The sequence below is a fragment of the Octodon degus genome, unplaced genomic scaffold (assembly GCF_000260255.1).
Source record: "Octodon degus isolate 3935 unplaced genomic scaffold, OctDeg1.0 scaffold00042, whole genome shotgun sequence".
NCBI lineage: Eukaryota > Metazoa > Chordata > Mammalia > Rodentia > Octodontidae > Octodon > Octodon degus.
This window is the reverse complement of record NW_004524618.1, coordinates 3155236-3161544: the sequence shown is the minus strand read 5'-3', so window position 1 is coordinate 3161544 and position 6309 is coordinate 3155236. Positions and strand designations below refer to the sequence as shown.

The following is a 6309-nucleotide window of genomic DNA, read 5'->3' as shown; positions in this document are numbered from 1 at the left end:
ATGTCCTGCATGAGTCCAGCTGAAGACCTAGAGCCCATAACAATGCCTCCCACAAGGCCAAGCAGAGGCTTAGACAATGCCTCATACAAGCCTGCTCCACGTTCTGTGCTGGGAAGGCCCAAAGGCCAGTGGTGGAAGCTAGGAAGTCTGTGCCAGCGGGATGAAGGATCTCCACCAGCAGGCTGAGGGGTCTGCACTGGAGCCAGGAAGTAACGCTCAAGGTAAGCACCAGAGCTGCCCCGAAAGCACCACAGCCATCCTCGGCAACAGTGAGGTCCTGAGCCCCACTCGTGATGAAGAAAGCTGAGTTCCTGTCAGGAAAGCCAGCACCACACTCTTCTCCAGGACACTAAGCAGCACGCCATCGTCCCCTCTGGAGCCAGGAAGCGATGCTCATGGGGAGGACCAGAGCTCCCCAAAGTGAACCGTAGCCACTCTCAGTGACAACAAAGTCCTGAACTCCTCAGCAAACAGCCAAGAACAGCCAGCTTCATCAGAAAAGCAAGATTGTCCAGCAGCATAGCCCAGGAGAACCAGCAGCTCCGGACAGCGCCAACCGCTTCCACCAGCTTAGCTTCCTCCTCTCCAGTTCCGCCTCTCATGCCGCTGGCAACCACCCTCTGGTGGGCCCCCCACACGCAGCACCACACTAGTTCAGGCCAGCTGGGAGGAACAAGATGACCACCAGCTGTCAATCCACCACACCCCAGAGCGCTGGGAACTAGGTCAGTGTGGGTTGCCACCCACCCCACAAGGCCAGCAGCTAGCCAGAGGAGACCTGTCCCCTCCTCTGCTTCGTGGATAGACCTGCCCTCTGTGAAACAGCCTCTCGATCCAAGACCAATTTGTTAGGCACCATGGACCTCAAAGTCCTATCCTTGGACCCCAAGCCCGTCCAGTCAATTATTAAAGCACGCCACTTCCCACATGAGACATAATTTTCTTGCCCTAAATATTTTGAAAGGATTTTTCACAAAATTGGCTATTGCAATCATTAGACCACAAGGAACTCAGTGAATTTACGACTGGTTTTATTTCTAAGCAATCATGCATGTGTTAGAGTTCTTGCCAAGTGAGAAAAACCTATGATTGCCTTCAAATATGATGAAATCTTTATGAGTACTATATTTAATGATTAATGAAATTGATACAATGTTAAATTTTATAGGCATTGAACTTGAACAGCTCTTAATTTTTTATTTTGAAGTTTTCCTTTCATAATTTAAAGACAGTTATTTTTTTTTTTCCAGTTTCAACCAGACCCTTAAAAAGCCTGCATGCTTATGCCGGGTGCAGTGGTGTGTGCCTGCAATCCCAGAACTCAGGAGGCTGAGACAGGAGGATTACTGTGAGTTTGAGGCCAGCCTGGGCTACATAGAGTTCAGGCAAACACTTATTCTACTGAGCCATCTCCACGGCCCCCGTGGGCTACATAGAGTTCAAAAGCAGCCTGCACTAAAAGGTGAGACCCTAACTCAAAAAACAAAACCAGGGGCTGGAGAGATGGCTCAGTGGTCTAAGGCACCTACTTGGAACAAGCTTGATAAAGCACAGGGACCGCGGTTCGATTCCCCCAGCACCACATGCCAGCCAGCTGCGCCCCCTGGTGGGCTGAGCTGGCCACACACACACACACACACACACACACACACCAAAATAAATGTTAATAAATAAATAAATTAAAAAAAAAAAACCAGCTCAGCAGATTAAAGCACCTGCAAGCAGGCACAGGGTCCAGGAATTCTATTCTTGGGCCAGCCCTGCTGGGCCTGCCCCCAGGGTGGGCTGAGACAGCTATTGAGACTGGGCGTGGTGGTGCGTGCCTGTAATCCCAGCTCTTGGGAGGCTGTAAACAGGCAGATCACTATGAGTCCAATCTAGTAGTGAGATCCTGAACACCAGGTAGACCCTTCCCTAAATTATAAAAAAAAAAAAAAAAAAAAAAAAAAAGTACTATGGAAGATGTCTAATGCCAGAAAGAGGGGGACCAGCATCCAGCGGCTCAGACCCTTGTGCAGGTGACCTTCATGAAGCCCTCACTCCTGAGCACCAGGCCAGGGACCTTAGGTCTGGCTGCCCCAGGAGGTCAGTGTCATGGTTGTCCTTGCTGCTGCCCTCCACCCACTTGAAAATCCTTAGGCATAAAAAAGCCAAGCTCTTTTCCAAGATGGCGAGGGAACCGCAGAGCTATGGCTTTCAACGTTTGAGCCCGGCTTTCCCCAACAGGCCAGGCTGGGATTGCCTGGAGTCCCCAGCCTGAGGGGGAAGCTGTTGCAGGGAGGTCTCTACCCAAGCTCCTGAGCCAGCTCTTACCTGCTTGAGACGCCCTTCAGACACCCCAGGGCCAGGACCCACTGAGGCTTGGCTCTCTGAAGTTCAGCCAGGAGTGAACACAGACAGATATATAAAGGCAGTGACAAAGTTTGTTTGAAAAAATAAAAGGGAAGGATGAGTGACAAAGTGGCTCTGGAGGGTGCTTGGGACAAGCAAGACAGAAGCACTCCCTGGAGGGAGCGGCGCCTGCATGGGAAGAAAGTGCACTGGCCCACAGAATAGATTTCACAGACTCCAAAGGAGGATGCTAGGGGCTGGGGAGATGGCTCAGTGGAATCAGCACTTCCCTGGCAAGCACAAGGGCCTGAGTTCAAGCCCTGGTGTGCAAGGGCCTGAGTTCAATCCTGGTTCCGCAAAAAAAAAAAAAAAAAAGAGGACGCTGGCAGTGGCTGCAGCCCCCCAGCATTCTCTTCTCCCTCAATGTCTTCAAGGGCCGTTACTGGGCAGGAACAGAGAATTACAAAGGCAAAGCATGGCAACTGCAGCTACATGAGCAGGTAAGTCTCCTCCAGGCAGAAGTTGCAAGGCCGTCAGGGACTAGCAATAAGGAGGCTCAGAGCACAGCTGGAGCCCTTGGGCCAGAGCCAGACCCAGCCCTGGGCGCACCCGAGGGCCCAAGGGTCCCTGCCCCTCCTCCCCTTCTCCACGTCCCCTCTCGGGGTCGCTCCTGCCGTCACTTGGCAGCACTAGAGCACTGCCAGAGGCCCTTTGTCCTGGCAAGCTTTTAGGGGCATCCTCCAGCCAAACACACCTTAGGACGCGTTGACAGGTTGTTCTCTCTGTCAAATAAAAGGGCTTTAGGGGAGTATATCCACCTGTGGGGAGAACCCAGAGGAGTGTGACTGCTGCCCCAAAACTTCCAATTTTGCTTAAGTGTATTGGCAAATGTCCTGCAAAAGCCCCTCCATGTGGCACTCTGAATCGGGTGTGGGCCAGCGCCTCTCTCCTGAAGCCTACTGGGCATCCTCAGCATTTTAGCTTCCACTGCTGGGCTCACTTAAAACAGCCTTTGGGGCCGGCGATGTAGCTCTGTGGTCCCAGAGTCTGCCTGGCAAGCACAAGGTCCTGAGTTCAATTCCCCATACCAAAAAAAAAAAAAAAAAGGGGGGGGGGCTGCGCCTATTTATTCTGATCCTTATTTAATGTTGAACTAAGAGCAGGATCTTCACGGGGTTTATGACACTCGTCTTTCTCTTCCAGCCAGCAGCCCGGCTCACAGCCTTTACCTGCGTCTTCTGTGGAGAATCGTGCATCTTTTGAAATGAATCAGATGCACCTTCTGCACAGAGGTGGCTTTGTGTGGTGTGGGTGTGGCAGTAGGTTTTATCAGTTTATTATTTTTATTCTTTTCTTTGGGAATTTTTGCCCACAGACATCTCTACATTTTGGGGGTGTTTTGTACCAGGAATCTAACTCATAACCTTGTGCTTAGCAGGCAGACACTGCGCCCCTGAGCTCTGTCCCCAGCCCCAACACTTCCAGCTTTTATGAGGCCTGTGCTGCGCTTCCTCTCCACAGCAACTGAGTGCTGGAGTGATCGCAGCGCCTTCCCCAGCCCCTGACGTGAGTGACTCCCCTAAATTTTCACGTCAAATTTTTTTTTTATTTATTTGAGAGAGAGAGAGAGAGAGAGAGAGAGAGGTGTGTGTGTGTGTGTGTGTGTGTGTGTGTGTGTGTGTGGCCAGCTCAGCCCACCAGGGGGCGGGGCTGGCTGGCATGTGGTGCTGGGGGATTGAACCGCGGTCCCTGATGCCTTGCCAAGCTTGTTCTAAGTAGGTGCTTTAGACCACTGAGCCATCTCTCCAGCCCCCACGTCAAATTTTTGGTTGTGAGTTTTTTGTTTGGTTTGGGTGGGTTGGTCGGCTTTTGTTTGTTTTGTGACACAGCGGCACTGTTTCATCTAGGCTGGTCTTGAACTTCTGGCCCTTCTGCCTTGCCCCCTCAAGTGCTGGGATCAGACACGGTCACCGCCATGCCTAGCTTCTTGTCTCATTTTCATGATTCACTTTTTTAAAAGTATACAGTACAGTGTCTACAGGTTCTCACTACACAGACCGGATTCTCCTGTGTTTCAGCCTTCTGAGCGCTGGGATTACAGGCGCATGACACTACACCCAATCTCACTAGGGCTGGGGAGATAGCTCAGTAGAATAAGCGCTTGCTGGCCAGCGCAAGGGCCTGAGTCCAATCCCAGTTCCGGAAAAAAATAAATAAATAAAAAACACTGGGCCAATCTCACTCACCTTTCAGCATGCCCCGGGGGTGGGGCTGCAGCAGGCCAGGGATTGAACCCCAGTCCCTGAGTCTGCCTAAGCAGGCACTTTATCCACTGAGCTATCTGGCCCGCCCAATGATTCATATTTTTATGTTTAGGTCTCTGAACCAAGTGGAGGTTATGTGGGTACAAAGAAAGAAGCAGGGACTCGGTTCAACCTTTTCCCCATGGTTCTCCAGTTGTCCCACTGGTACTGGTTGACAGCCCCCTCGCAGTGTCCCCCAGGTCTCCCATGACCAGGAAGGCCTCTGTTCTCAGGGTAGCAGAGAATCTGGCCACACCCATTAGACAAGCAGAAAAAGAAACCCCAGCAGGAAGAGTATCACTTGGGCCAGGGAGATAGCTCAGCAGTCTAAGTTCCTGCCTGGCAAGCACAAGGACCTGAGCTGGATCCCTGGCACCACATGCCAAGCCAGCCCCAGAAACCCAGATGTGCCCGCCTTGAAACTGGCCGGGGTGGCGCGCACCTGTAGCCCTAGAGCTGAGATGGGAGGAGCACCTCAAGTCTGAACTGCATAGTAAGACCATGTATGATTTTTTTTTTTTTTTTTTTTTTTTTTTTTTTTTTTTTGTGGTACCAGGGATTGAACTCAGGACCTTATGCTTGCCAGGCAAGTGTTTATTCTACTGAGCTATCTCCCCGGCCTCAAATAAATTTTAAAAACAAAAAGAAAAAATAAAGTATGACCCTTATATACAAAGCACTAACATAAACACGCGTTTCTTAATAAGGGTACACTGTGTGCACATAGGAAATCTACATACACACCTTGCCCGCTCACCAGCAGATACGCATCCCGTGAGATACAATCATTTCTCCAGTAGGGGGCGCCCTGCCCTCTCAGTAACAGGAACTGTGCTCTTAGCAAAACAATGTCTCTCAAATAAAATCAAGACTCCTTTTATTTATTTTTTTATTTTTATTTATTTCCAGAAGGATAGGAAATATTTTATTGGCAATCAGGGACACAGCCATAAGAGGGAAGTGCACAGGACTGCAAACTAAAACCCACTAGTCAGCAAAGGCCCGCTGGGCCAGGAACACTGCATCCTGGGGTCCTCAGTCTCCCATCCGTAAATACACAACACAGGGCAGCCAAGACAGGAGGCAACGGCTCATGTGTCCCAGCCAGTGACAGAATATATACTTCACTATGAGCGACAGGGGAGGGAGGTACAGAGGAGGGAAGACTCATCATTGCCTAAGACCACCTCCTCCTCTCAGAGCCAACACCAGGTGGAGGACAGAACCACCTAGAATCTTGTAGTCACTGCTGTCCTCTCATCATTCATCTGTTTGCCGCTATAGATGAGCCGCTGCTGTTGTGGCGGGATTCCCTCTTTCTCCTCCACACGCTCCTTGATTCGTTCCACCTTGTCTGAGGGTTCAGTGTCAATCTCAATCTCCTTTCCGGTCAGTGTCTTCACTTTAATTAGCATATTCTTCTCTGGTTGAGGTGGTGTGTGGATAAATTGGTGCGTTTCCCGCTGCGGGCAAAAGCCAAGACTCCTTTTAAAGACAAAACAAAAAACACTAGAGGACACCCCTTCCCCAAGAATGTATCTGCAACACTCCAGAAAAAAAAAAAAAAAAGATAAAAATTAAAGGCTTGGGGCTGGTGAGATGGCTCAGTGGTCTAAAGCACCTACTTAGAACAAGCTAAGCAAAGCCCAGGGACCGCAGTTCAATCCCCCAGCAC

General features: G+C 50.4%; 1 pseudogene; it reads right to left on the bottom strand.

Annotated features, from left to right (window-relative positions):
- Positions 1-5665: 5665 nt before the first annotated feature.
- Positions 5666-6049, bottom strand: LOC105742219 (annotated as a pseudogene).
- Between the last annotated feature and the right edge of the window lie 260 nt (positions 6050-6309).